The sequence below is a fragment of the Pelodiscus sinensis genome, chromosome 1 (genome assembly GCF_049634645.1).
Source record: "Pelodiscus sinensis isolate JC-2024 chromosome 1, ASM4963464v1, whole genome shotgun sequence".
NCBI lineage: Eukaryota > Metazoa > Chordata > Testudines > Trionychidae > Pelodiscus > Pelodiscus sinensis.
In genome coordinates this window covers 149,646,978-149,660,996 of record NC_134711.1, presented here as the reverse complement: position 1 = coordinate 149,660,996, position 14,019 = coordinate 149,646,978, and the positions used below count along the sequence as shown (strand labels likewise).

The 14,019-nt window shown below is 54.0% G+C and overlaps 1 non-coding gene across 1 annotated transcript; it reads right to left on the bottom strand.

Moving 5' to 3' along the window:
• Positions 1 to 5,285: 5,285 nt before the first annotated feature.
• On the bottom strand, positions 5,286 to 5,359 carry TRNAI-AAU (transfer RNA isoleucine (anticodon AAU)). The gene has a single exon. It is a non-coding gene; the product is annotated as a tRNA-Ile (tRNA).
• Positions 5,360 to 14,019: the final 8,660 nt, after the last annotated feature.

Below are 14,019 nucleotides of genomic sequence, written 5' to 3'. Positions count from 1 at the left end.
TGGATCTTTGCCCACGAAAGCTTATGCTCCAACACTTTGGTTAGTCTATAAGGTGCCACAGGACTCCTCGCCGCTTTTGCAGATTCAGACTAACATGGCTACCCCTCTGATACTCTTCCGGAAGAGTTATTCCTCTCCCCACGAGGAATAAGCCCTCTTGTGCAAGAGCTCTTCCAGAAGAGGCCAGTGTAGACAGGCAGCATGAATTACTTGCGCAAGAAGGCTCTATGGTTAAAATGGCCATCAGAGCTTTCTTGCGGAAGAGAGCGTCTACACTGGCATGGATGCTCTTGCGCAAAAGCACATCTCTTGCGCAAAAGCACATGCCAGTGTAGACGCTCTCTTGTGGAAGAGTTTTTGCACAAGAACTCTTCCGCAAAAGAGTTCTTGTGCAAGAAGCTGCCAGTGTAGACGTAGCCCCTAGTGTTCAGTTGTTGTTGCGTTATATGGCCTTTCCTCCTCCCAGCAACACTTTCCTCCATCCTCTCAGTAATCCATGTACCCAACTGATGGCAACAATTCTTTTATAACCAGCCTGAACTGGTTTTCTTAATTACCCCCTGTGGTGTAGTTTGGGGGGCCTTGCTGGTTGCTGGGCTTGGGCAATGGGTGACCTCCACTGGCAGCTGTTTGTAGGACAGCAGATGAGTCACTAGGCAAGGGTCTCCCAACCTGTCCAACTGGTCGCCTCCCAAGGAGAGAGACAAAGGGAGGAAGGTGGGGTCCAACCCCTGGCTGTGGGTCAGGGCTGGAAGAGAGGGTAGTTTCTGTATGGAATCATGGCGGAAGCAGCCTAAGCAAGGGGGCCTAGGATTTAAGGGCCTAGTCTCCCCCATCTCAAGGGGGGCTGAGGCATCCTAGGCCTGGCCCTGTAACTAGATTACATCTGTGTGGTGCTGCATCCTTGGAGAAGCAATAAACTCCCTCAATCCTACTGGCTGGCAGAGTCTGTGCCACTGCGGGGGTGCAGGAGTCAGGGGAACCCTGACATGTTGTTACACCCCCCATGTGTCCTAATTAGCCTAGGCTGGCCTGACTGCAGGATTGGTCAATTAGCTCCAGGTGTTCCAATGCCCCTGATTGCCTCTACTGGTTCTAAACCAGCCCTTCCCTTTTACTCTGGGAACAGATCTCCCCTCCACTGCTTTTTTTTTAAATAGCCTTCGGTTCTGACCCTGTCACAGTATGTTTAAGTGAAGTACAGATGCAAAGGAGGAAGAAATCCTTCATTTACTAGTTTTACTAGACTTTATTTGCATGAATGAACTTCTGAGATAAGTGTCCTTCATAAACTGCTGACTCTGAGGCCTTTTGGGGAAGGCAGCAAAGATTGTAGAGCACACTTGCTCTAGGAGGGAAGGTGTGACCTGCTACACTGTACACTCACAGAAGAATATTCATAGAAATGTAGCCGTGTTAGTCTGGGGTAGCTGAAGCAAAATGCAGGACAATGTAGCACTATCTGAGGAAGTGGGTCTGGCCCACGAAAGCTCATCATCTAATAAACCATCTTGTTAGTCTTTAAAGTGCTACATTGTCCTGCATTTTGCTTCAGAAGAATATTCAACATTGTTAAATATGAATGCCTAAAGTTAAACACTGAAATCCAGGAGGCATTTCACCCCCTGGCTTATATGGAATAGTACCTTACTCCTAGAGTAACTCTATGTGAGAGGGACTACTTGAAGAGTAAGATACTCCTCAGTATGAATAAGTGACAGAATCTGTCCTCTTCCATGTCCCGCTATCTAAGGTGGCCTGGTTCCAAACAAAGCTACACCTGTTTAACTAAAGGTCTCAGCTTAAACCAATTTAGTTTAACTGGTGTGACTTTGTATAGCACTATTCTGTTTACTTCAAGCTGGCTTATAAAAGGTTAGTTTGCACCAACAGATTTAAATCAGGTATAAACAGGTATGAATATCCACACAGAGACTTGCACTAGTTTAAAGGAATTAGGTTTTTTTAAACCAGGTTTACTCCAATGGCCTTGCTAAGCATGGACAAATCCCAAGTGGACTGATTTTCAAAGGTGCTCAGAATCTTTGAATATCTGGCTACTTTTCTTAGGTATCTTTAGAAACCCAAATCTGAAAAAATGTACCGTTTCTTTTAGCAGGATGGGGTTTGCAGCTTTCTTCTGTTTGCCATTTGACTTGTGAATAAAGTGACAAGAGCTGCAAATCTATTGGCATCTCTGGTTTCTTAGGAGGAAAGAGTAAAAATTATGGAAGTAGTTGTATCACAGGTACAGATTGGACCTCCCTTGTCTGGCACCCTCGGGACCTGACTGGTCCTGGATGAGGAATATTTCTGGGCCAGAGGAGTCATTTCAACACCCTGCTGCCAGTCCCCCCCACTGTCCCCACCCACTAGGCTTTCTGGTTCCTGCCTTTCCCCCAGCCCAGCTGAGCCATATGCTAGCTCCTAGCTCCTCCCCAGCCCAACTGAGCTGTGCGCCAGATCCTGGTTCCCTACCCCTCTGTGCAGCACTCTGGAACTCTCTGATCCTGGAACATCTGTGGTCATGCTGGGACCACGGATGTTGCCGGTCCAGAGAATCCTGGATTTTAGAGGTGCAGCCTGTATTGTTGAGTGTCCTAACCAATCTGTTCTAACCCTATTCACAAATAATGTACATGGTAAGCACAAGCAGTTCTCTGTATAGCGCTGCTAGCCCTTGCCATGTTATCATCCATCTTAGGTTTGCTGCTTTTCTTAAAGCCCTGGCTTTCAAAGACAAGCAATTCCACAAGAAGCTCAGCTTTTTGTGCTTCGAGCTAAAACCATGAACGTAGGGTAATTGTAAAGTTCAGAAATCCAAACATCAACCAAAAGGCCCCAACCACTATTCAACACTTGGCTCATATTTTTAGAGCACTTGGGAGTTGGCAATAAAGGTATATAAGGGTTTGCAACATACGGCTGATTCGGTAAAGGGAGGCAGGTCTGATTTTCATAACTAGTGTTCTGAGCAAATTACTCTCAACACAAGATGCCCATTGTAGATGGAGGCTTGATTTGGAAGAGCATACCAGCAGTTGCCCTAAATGGGGACGGGAGGGGGGACGCCCACCATTTGGAGCAGAAATAAAGCAAGGATGTTACAGTGGGGGTTTCCGAGTCTTGGTAGGAACCATAAGAAGATCGCCTCATATTCTCCCCTTCATCTCTCTGGAACAAGTTGTGCCTCACTAGAGCCGAATAAAGGGGCATAATAACATCTCTGGATCTGCTGGCAATGCTCCTCTTAATGCAACCTAATATGCCATTAGCCTTCTTGGCTACAAGGGCACACTGTTGACTCATATCCAGCTTCTCATCCACTGTAACCCCCAGGTCCTTTTCTGCATCACTACTACTTAGCTGGTTGGTCCCCAGCCTGTAACAATGCTTGGGATTCTTCCATCCCAAGTGCAGGACTCTGCACTTGTCCTTGCTGAACCTCATCGGATTTCTTGTGGTCCAATCCTCCAATTTGTCTAAGTCACTCTGGACCCTATCTCTGTCCTCAAGTGTATCTACCTCTCCCCCTAGCTCAATGTCAGCTGCAAACTTGCTGAGGGTGCAATCCATCCCCTCATCCAGGTCATTAATAAAGATATTGAGCAAAACTGGCCCTAGAACCGAACCTTGGGGCACTCCGCTAGAAACCGACTGCCATCCTGACATCGAGCCGTTGATCACTACACGCTGGGCCCGGTCTTCTAGCCAGCTTTCTATCTATCTTACTGTCCATTTATCCAATCCACATTCCCTTAACTTGCTGGCAAGAATATTGTGGGAGACCATATCAAAAGCCTTGCTAAAGTCAAGGTATATCACATCCACTGACTTTCCCATGTCCACAGAGCCAGTTACCTCATTATAGAAGATAATCAGATTGGTAAGGCACGACTTGCCCTTTGTGAATCCATGCTGACTATTCCTGATCAATTTCCTCTCTTCCAAGTGCCTCAAAATGGATTCCTTTAGTATCCCTTCCATGATTTTTCCAGGAACCAAGGTAAGACTGACCAGTCTATAGTTCCCTGGATCGTCCTTCTTCTCTTTTTTGAAGATGGGCACTACATTTGCCTTTTTCCAATCATCCGGGATCTCTCCCAATCTCCACGACTTTTCAAAGATAATGGTCAAAGGCTCCTCCATGACATTTGCTAACTCCTTCAGTACCCTTGGATGCATTAAGTCGGGACCTATGGATTTGTGTACATTTAGCTTTTCTAAATAGTTCCTAACCTTCCAGGGAAGAAAAGGCAAAAGACGGGTAAACTGGTTTTAGGAAACTTTTGCCATCTGTGGATTGCATGCCTGTAAGGAGTTAGTGGTTCTCAGTCAATAGTGGGATCAGATTGTTTTTGGCAATTTCATAGTGTAGCCAGCCAGAAACATGCTAATGGTACTTATGGAAGAATAACTGACCAGGCCATTTTCAGAACACATCCCGAAAATATTTTTAAATATACAGGAAATTTTAAACATCTGTTAATGTGAGCCTAGAAGGCTTTCTGGCTGCCTCTAGACTCTCATCTATGTACTCCAAAATGCTGTGGGAATTGTTCTCTTGTGATTTGTATGTGCAGATTTGTTTCTTCCTTCAAAATCCTGTCCTCAAAAGGGTTAAGGAAGTTGTTTTCGTGGAATGAAGGGAGGGAATGAAACTGTCCTGTGATAGCACTAGAACCAGAACCCTAGAATATATTTCTGAGAAACTTTACCAAAGGCAGAAAGATGCAGCTGGGAGTAGATCTGTGGAGAACTTTTGTACTACTTGGCAAGTTAGCTTAGTTGGTTAAAGCATGATGCTAATCACACAAAGGTTGTGGGTTTGATTCCCATATGGGTCACAACTCCTTTTGCTCCCCTGGGCCCACCGGGCAGCAGCATTTCACTTTTCCGTCCGGAGGGAGGGGACAGGTGCAAACAGCAGGGGGGCACCAGCCACAAAGTCGCTCGCTCAGCGCGGTCATTAACCCGCCGCCCCAGGAAACTGCAGCCCAGCCAGCGGGCGGGAAGGGAGGCACCGGCGTGGCCGGAGACAGGGCAGCGCAGGCAGGGGCCCCACGGGGAGCAGCGACCCGACTCCGCGCCCAGCAGCGCTTCCCCGCAGCCTGCGCAGCCGGGCCTGGGAGCGGTGCCTCGTCCCGCCCACTGGCCAGGCAGGCAGCGGCGGCAGCACCGCGGTGCCGGAGACTTTAGTAAGGGTCCGTTTGGTTCCCTGCACTTTGCGCCTCCCCCACCCGGCACTAAAAAGGCAAATACCGGGGGCGGAGCAAAAGGAGCTGTGGCCCGTACGGGGATCGAACCCGCGACCTTGGCGTTATTAGCACCACGCTCTAACCAACTGAGCTAACCGGCCAGTGCAGAAACCCCGTTCACATTTCCATTCACGGGCGCAGACCCGACCCGCGTCACTGCCCCAGCACGCGACGAAAGCGGCTCCGCTATTGGCTGAGGCTCTTCCCCGGCACTTGTCAACATCTGCACGTGCAGAGGGGAGACGCTGACGCGGCAAGCGGCGGGCTCAGGAGGGGCGGGGTTAGCGGGGCCCGGGCGGGCGGGGCCAGTAGCGCGGAGAAGCCGCTCGCCCAGTTCCTGCAGCCGCAGCACGAGCCCCACAGACGCTGGTGCCGCCCCCTGTCCCCGAACCGCCTTGGCCTCGGATCCCCTCGCCCCGCCCCCTAAGCCTTTGCCCCGCCCACAATCCACCGCCAGCCTTCCAACAACCATCAGCGTTCACGGCCTGCGCATGCGCCGCTTTTCCCGCCAAAAGTGGACGGAACCAAAAAAGCGGAGGGGCCCAGCACGTTCCCCCCCCCGCTCCACCTTGCAGGCACATGGTATCGCCCAGTCCGGAGGGTATAAAAAGGCCTCTTTTGGCCACACCCCTTTCACTCCTACTCGACCACACCCCCTCGCCGGCCGGGGGAGCGTTTCTCCAGCGGACTCGTGCAGCGGCGGCGCGGAGCCAGGAGACGCCTCGGAGCCTCCTCCCGGGAGCGGCCGGGCGAGGTGAGTGTCGGAGCCGCCCCGCGCCCGCCGCCGAGCAGAGCCCGGGCCCGGGGCGAGCTCCCCTGGGCAGGCTCCGAGACGCAGCCGGGAGCGGGGGGAGGAGCCGGAGAAACCCGCCCCGCCGGGTCCGTGCCCCGAGCCTGGGGCGGGGGGGGGGATTCAGCCCTCGGGCCGGGTCCAGGGACGGTTCCCACGTGCCCAGCGATTTACACGGTGCGTCGGGGGAGAGCTGCCTTGCAGGGGGGAGGCAAGGCTCTGAGCTGGGCCTCCTTCCTAGAGCCCGGCCGCCTTACACCACAGCCTGGCAGAGGGGAAACTGAGGCGCAGCCCTTAGCAGAGCTTGTCTTGGAAAGCTCCACTAGGACCTGGGTAAGTGTTGCCTTTGGTGGGGGAGGCTGTGCCCTGAGCCAGCCGGGTGTGAGTATCCCACAGTCTGTGTGTGGTGATTGGTTTCACTGGTGTTGGTTACAGTTACGGTTTTCCCATGTGCGTAGCAGTTTGAATTGTGTGTCCTGAGATTGCTTTGTTACAGGTGTGTCTTGAAGGAGCCCTAGGGTGGGAGGCAAGGCTCTGAGCCGGGCCCCCTTCCTAGAGCCCGGCCGCCTTACACAGTACTCTGGCAGAGGGGAAACTGAGGCGCAGCCCTTAGCAGAGCTTGTCCTGGAAAGCTCCCCTAGGAGCTGGGTAAGTGTTGCCTTTGGTGGGGGAGGCTGTGCCCTGAGCCAGCCGGGGGTAAGTATCCCACAGTCTGTGTCTGGTGGTTTCCTTCACTGGTGTTGGTTACAGTTACGGTTTTCCCATGTGCGTAGCAGTTTGAATTGTGTGTCCTAAGGTTGCTTTGTTACAGGTGTGTCTTGAAGGAGCCCTAGGGTGGGAGGCAAGGCTCTGAGCTGGGCCTCCTACCTAGAGCCCGGCCGCCTTACACAGTAGTCTGGCAGAGGAGAAACTGAGGAGCAGCCCTTAGCAGAGCTTGTCCTGGAAAGCTCCCCTAGGAGCTGGGTAAGTGTTGCCTTTGGTGGGGGAGGCTGTGCCCTGAGCCAGCCGGGTGTGAGTATCCCACAGTCTGTGTGTGGTGATTGGTTTCACTGGTGTTGGTTACAGTTACGGTTTTCCCATGTGCGTAGCAGTTTGAATTGTGTGTCCTGAGATTGCTTTGTTACAGGTGTGTCTTGAAGGAGCCCTAGGGTGGGAGGCAAGGCTCTGAGCCGGGCCCCCTTCCTAGAGCCCGGCCGCCTTACACAGTACTCTGGCAGAGGGGAAACTGAGGAGCAGCCCTTAGCAGAGCTTGTCCTGGAAAGCTCCCCTAGGAGCTGGGTAAGTGTTGCCTTTGGTGGGGGAGGCTGTGCCCTGAGCCAGCCGGGGGTAAGTATCCCACAGTCTGTGTCTGGTGGTTTCCTTCACTGGTGCTGGTTAGTGACAGTTTTCCCATGTGCGTAGCAGTTTGAATTGTGTGTCCTGAGATTGCTTTGTTACAGGTGTGTCTTGAAGGAGCCCTAGGGTGGGAGGCAAGGCTGTGAGCTGGGCCTCCTACCTAGAGCCCGGCCGCCTTACGCAGTAGTCTGGCAGAGGAGAAACTGAGGAGCAGCCCTTAGCAGGGCTTGCCTTGGAAAGCTCCCCTAGGACCTGGGTAAGTGTTGCCTTTGGTGGGGGAGGCTGTGCCCTGAGCCAGCAGGGTGTGAGGATCCCACAGTCTGTGTGTGTGGTGATTGGTTTCACTGGTGCTGGTTACCAAGACGGTTTCCCCATGTGCGTAGCAGTTTGAATTGTGTGTCCTAAGGTTGCTTTGTTACAGGTGTGTCTTGAAGGAGCCCTAGGGTGGGAGGCAAGGCTCTGAGCTGGGCCTCCTACCTAGAGCCCGGCCGCCTTACACAGTAGTCTGGCAGAGGAGAAACTGAGGAGCAGCCCTTAGCAGAGCTTGTCCTGGAAAGCTCCCCTAGGAGCTGGGTAAGTGTTGCCTTTGGTGGGGGAGGCTGTGCCCTGAGCCAGCCGGGGGTAAGTATCCCACAGTCTGTGTCTGGTGGTTTCCTTCACTGGTGCTGGTTAGTGACAGTTTTCCCATGTGCGTAGCAGTTTGAATTGTGTGTCCTGAGATTGCTTTGTTACAGGTGTTTCTTGAAGGAGCCCTAGGGTGGGAGGCAAGGCTCTGAGCTGGGCCTCCTACCTAGAGCCCGGCCGCCTTACACAGTACTCTTGCAGAGGGGAAACTGAGGAGCAGCCCTCAGGAGAGCTTGCCCTGGAAAGCTCCACTAGGACCTGGGTAAGTGTTGCCTTTGGTGGGGGAGGCTGTGCCCTGAGCCAGCCGGGTGTGAGTATCCCACAGTCTGTGTGTGGTGATTGGTTTCACTGGTGCTGGTTACAGTTACGGTTTTCCCATGTGCGTAGCAGTTTGAATTGTGTGTCCTGAGATTGCTTTGTTACAGGTGTGTCTTGAAAGGAGCCCTAGGGTGGGAGGCAAGGCTCTGAGCTGGGCCTCCTACCTAGAGCCCGGCCGCCTTACACAGTACTCTGGCAGAGGGGAAACTGAGGAGCAGCCCTCAGGAGAGCTTGCCCTGGAAAGCTCCACTAGGACCTGGGTAAGTGTTGCCTTTGGTGGGGGAGGCTGTGCCCTGAGCCAGCCGGGTGTGAGTATCCCACAGTCTCTGTGGTGGTTTCCTTCACTGGTGCTGGTTACAGTTACGGTTTTCCCATGTGTGTAGCAGTTTGAATTGTGTGTCCTGAGATTGCTTTGTTACAGGTGTTTCTTGAAGGAGCCCTAGGGTGGGAGGCAAGGCTGTGAGCTGGGCCTCCTACCTAGAGCCCGGCCACCTTACACAGTACTCTGGCAGAGGGGAAACTGAGGAGCAGCCCTCAGGAGAGCTTGCCCTGGAAAGCTCCACTAGGACCTGGGTAAGTGTTGCCTTTGGTGGGGGAGGCTGTGCCCTGAGCCAGCCGGGTGTGAGTATCCCACAGTCTGTGTGTGGTGATTGGTTTCACTGGTGCTGGTTACAGTTACGGTTTTCCCATGTGCGTAGCAGTTTGAATTGTGTGTCCTGAGATTGCTTTGTTACAGGTGTGTCTTGAAGGAGCCCTAGGGTGGGAGGCAAGGCTCTGAGCCGGGCCCCCTTCCTAGAGCCCGGCCGCCTTACACAGTACTCTGGCAGAGGGGAAACTGAGGCGCAGCCCTTAGCAGAGCTTGTCCTGGAAAGCTCCCCTAGGAGCTGGGTAAGTGTTGCCTTTGGTGGGGGAGGCTGTGCCCTGAGCCAGCCGGGGGTAAGTATCCCACAGTCTGTGTCTGGTGGTTTCCTTCACTGGTGTTGGTTACAGTTACGGTTTTCCCATGTGCGTAGCAGTTTGAATTGTGTGTCCTAAGGTTGCTTTGTTACAGGTGTGTCTTGAAGGAGCCCTAGGGTGGGAGGCAAGGCTCTGAGCTGGGCCTCCTACCTAGAGCCCGGCCGCCTTACACAGTAGTCTGGCAGAGGAGAAACTGAGGAGCAGCCCTTAGCAGAGCTTGTCCTGGAAAGCTCCCCTAGGAGCTGGGTAAGTGTTGCCTTTGGTGGGGGAGGCTGTGCCCTGAGCCAGCCGGGTGTGAGTATCCCACAGTCTGTGTGTGGTGATTGGTTTCACTGGTGTTGGTTACAGTTACGGTTTTCCCATGTGCGTAGCAGTTTGAATTGTGTGTCCTGAGATTGCTTTGTTACAGGTGTGTCTTGAAGGAGCCCTAGGGTGGGAGGCAAGGCTCTGAGCCGGGCCCCCTTCCTAGAGCCCGGCCGCCTTACACAGTACTCTGGCAGAGGGGAAACTGAGGAGCAGCCCTTAGCAGAGCTTGTCCTGGAAAGCTCCCCTAGGAGCTGGGTAAGTGTTGCCTTTGGTGGGGGAGGCTGTGCCCTGAGCCAGCCGGGGGTAAGTATCCCACAGTCTGTGTCTGGTGGTTTCCTTCACTGGTGCTGGTTAGTGACAGTTTTCCCATGTGCGTAGCAGTTTGAATTGTGTGTCCTGAGATTGCTTTGTTACAGGTGTGTCTTGAAGGAGCCCTAGGGTGGGAGGCAAGGCTGTGAGCTGGGCCTCCTACCTAGAGCCCGGCCGCCTTACGCAGTAGTCTGGCAGAGGAGAAACTGAGGAGCAGCCCTTAGCAGGGCTTGCCTTGGAAAGCTCCCCTAGGACCTGGGTAAGTGTTGCCTTTGGTGGGGGAGGCTGTGCCCTGAGCCAGCAGGGTGTGAGGATCCCACAGTCTGTGTGTGTGGTGATTGGTTTCACTGGTGCTGGTTACCAAGACGGTTTCCCCATGTGCGTAGCAGTTTGAATTGTGTGTCCTAAGGTTGCTTTGTTACAGGTGTGTCTTGAAGGAGCCCTAGGGTGGGAGGCAAGGCTCTGAGCTGGGCCTCCTACCTAGAGCCCGGCCGCCTTACACAGTAGTCTGGCAGAGGAGAAACTGAGGAGCAGCCCTTAGCAGAGCTTGTCCTGGAAAGCTCCCCTAGGAGCTGGGTAAGTGTTGCCTTTGGTGGGGGAGGCTGTGCCCTGAGCCAGCCGGGGGTAAGTATCCCACAGTCTGTGTCTGGTGGTTTCCTTCACTGGTGCTGGTTAGTGACAGTTTTCCCATGTGCGTAGCAGTTTGAATTGTGTGTCCTGAGATTGCTTTGTTACAGGTGTTTCTTGAAGGAGCCCTAGGGTGGGAGGCAAGGCTCTGAGCTGGGCCTCCTACCTAGAGCCCGGCCGCCTTACACAGTACTCTTGCAGAGGGGAAACTGAGGAGCAGCCCTCAGGAGAGCTTGCCCTGGAAAGCTCCACTAGGACCTGGGTAAGTGTTGCCTTTGGTGGGGGAGGCTGTGCCCTGAGCCAGCCGGGTGTGAGTATCCCACAGTCTGTGTGTGGTGATTGGTTTCACTGGTGCTGGTTACAGTTACGGTTTTCCCATGTGCGTAGCAGTTTGAATTGTGTGTCCTGAGATTGCTTTGTTACAGGTGTGTCTTGAAAGGAGCCCTAGGGTGGGAGGCAAGGCTCTGAGCTGGGCCTCCTACCTAGAGCCCGGCCGCCTTACACAGTACTCTGGCAGAGGGGAAACTGAGGAGCAGCCCTCAGGAGAGCTTGCCCTGGAAAGCTCCACTAGGACCTGGGTAAGTGTTGCCTTTGGTGGGGGAGGCTGTGCCCTGAGCCAGCCGGGTGTGAGTATCCCACAGTCTCTGTGGTGGTTTCCTTCACTGGTGCTGGTTACAGTTACGGTTTTCCCATGTGTGTAGCAGTTTGAATTGTGTGTCCTGAGATTGCTTTGTTACAGGTGTTTCTTGAAGGAGCCCTAGGGTGGGAGGCAAGGCTGTGAGCTGGGCCTCCTACCTAGAGCCCGGCCACCTTACACAGTACTCTGGCAGAGGGGAAACTGAGGAGCAGCCCTCAGGAGAGCTTGCCCTGGAAAGCTCCACTAGGACCTGGGTAAGTGTTGCCTTTGGTGGGGGAGGCTGTGCCCTGAGCCAGCCGGGTGTGAGTATCCCACAGTCTGTGTGTGGTGATTGGTTTCACTGGTGCTGGTTACAGTTACGGTTTTCCCATGTGCGTAGCAGTTTGAATTGTGTGTCCTGAGATTGCTTTGTTACAGGTGTGTCTTGAAGGAGCCCTAGGGTGGGAGGCAAGGCTCTGAGCCGGGCCCCCTTCCTAGAGCCCGGCCGCCTTACACAGTACTCTGGCAGAGGGGAAACTGAGGAGCAGCCCTCAGGAGAGCTTGCCCTGGAAAGCTCCACTAGGACCTGGGTAAGTGTTGCCTTTGGTGGGGGAGGCTGTGCCCTGAGCCAGCCGGGTGTGAGTATCCCACAGTCTGTGTGTGGTGATTGGTTTCACTGGTGCTGGTTACAGTTACGGTTTTCCCATGTGCGTAGCAGTTTGAATTGTGTGTCCTGAGATTGCTTTGTTACAGGTGTGTCTTGAAGGAGCCCTAGGGTGGGAGGCAAGGCTCTGAGCTGGGCCTCCTTCCTAGAGCACGGCCGCCTTACACAGTACTCTGGCAGAGGGGAAACTGAGGAGCAGCCCTTAGCAGAGCTTGTCTTGGAAAGCTCCACTAGGAGCTGGGTAAGTGTTGCCTTTGGTGGGGGAGGCTGTGCCCTGAGCCAGCCGGGTGTGAGTATCCCACAGTCTGTGTGTGGTGATTGGTTTCACTGGTGCTGGTTACAGTTACGGTTTTCCCATGTGCGTAGCAGTTTGAATTGTGTGTCCTGAGATTGCTTTGTTACAGGTGTGTCTTGAAGGAGCCCTAGGGTGGGAGGCAAGGCTCTGAGCTGGGCCTCCTTCCTAGAGCACGGCCGCCTTACACAGTACTCTGGCAGAGGGGAAACTGAGGAGCAGCCCTTAGCAGAGCTTGTCCTGGAAAGCTCCCCTAGGAGCTGGGTAAGTGTTGCCTTTGGTGGGGGAGGCTGTGCCCTGAGCCAGCCGGGGGTAAGTATCCCACAGTCTGTGTCTGGTGGTTTCCTTCACTGGTGCTGGTTAGTGACAGTTTTCCCATGTGCGTAGCAGTTTGAATTGTGTGTCCTGAGATTGCTTTGTTACAGGTGTGTCTTGAAGGAGCCCTAGGGTGGGAGGCAAGGCTGTGAGCTGGGCCTCCTACCTAGAGCCCGGCCGCCTTACGCAGTAGTCTGGCAGAGGAGAAACTGAGGAGCAGCCCTTAGCAGGGCTTGCCTTGGAAAGCTCCCCTAGGACCTGGGTAAGTGTTGCCTTTGGTGGGGGAGGCTGTGCCCTGAGCCAGCAGGGTGTGAGGATCCCACAGTCTGTGTGTGGTGATTGGTTTCACTGGTGCTGGTTACCAAGACGGTTTCCCCATGTGCGTAGCAGTTTGAATTGTGTGTCCTAAGGTTGCTTTGTTACAGGTGTGTCTTGAAGGAGCCCTAGTGTGGGAGGCAAGGCTCTGAGCTGGGCCTCCTACCTAGAGCCCGGCCGCCTTACACAGTAGTCTGGCAGAGGAGAAACTGAGGAGCAGCCCTTAGCAGAGCTTGTCTTGGAAAGCTCCACTAGGAGCTGGGTAAGTGTTGCCTTTGGTGGGGGAGGCTGTGCCCTGAGCCAGCCGGGGGTAAGTATCCCACAGTCTGTGTCTGGTGGTTTCCTTCACTGGTGCTGGTTAGTTACAGTTTTCCCATGTGCGTAGCAGTTTGAATTGTGTGTCCTGAGATTGCTTTGTTACAGGTGTTTCTTGAAGGAGCCCTAGGGTGGGAGGCAAGGCTGTGAGCTGGGCCTCCTACCTAGAGCCCGGCCACCTTACACAGTACTCTGGCAGAGGGGAAACTGAGGAGCAGTCCTTAGCAGAGCATGCCTTGGAATGCTCCACTAGGAGCTGGGGTAAGTGTTGCCTTCAGTGGGGCGGCTGTGCCCTGAGCCAGCTGGGGGTAAGTATCCAACAGTCTGTGTGTGGTGGTTTTCTTCACTGGTGCTGGTTACAGTTACGGTTTCCCATGTGCGTAGCAGTTTGAATTGTGTCCTGAGTTTGCTTTGTTACAGGTGTGTCTTCAAGGAGCCCTAGGGTGGGAGGCAAGGCTCTGAGCTGGGCCTCCTACCTAGAGCCCGGCCGCCTTATGCAGTAGTCTGGCAGAGGGGAAACTGAGGAGCAGTCCTTAGCAGAGCTTGCCTTAGAAAGCTCCACTAGGACCTGGGTTAGTGTTGTCTTTCGGGGAGGCTGTGCCGTGAGCCAGCCGGGGGTAAGTATCCAACAGTCTGTGTGTGGTGGTTTCCTTCACTGGTGCTGGTTACCGTTACGGTTTCCCCATGTGCGTAGCAGTTGGAATTGTGTCCTGAGTTTGCTTTGTTACAGGTGTGTCTTCAAGGAGCCCTAGGGTGGGAGGCAAGGCTCTGAGCTGGGCCTCCTACCTAGAGCCCGGCCGCCTTACGCAGTAGTCTGGCAGAGGGGAAACTGAGGAGCAGCCCTTAGCAGAGCTTACCCTGGAAAGCTCCACTAGGACCTGGGTAAGTGTTGCCTTTGGGGGCGGCTGTGCCCTGAGCCAGCTGGGGGTAAGTATCCAACAGTCTGTGTGTGGTGGTTTCCTTCACTGGTTCTGGTTA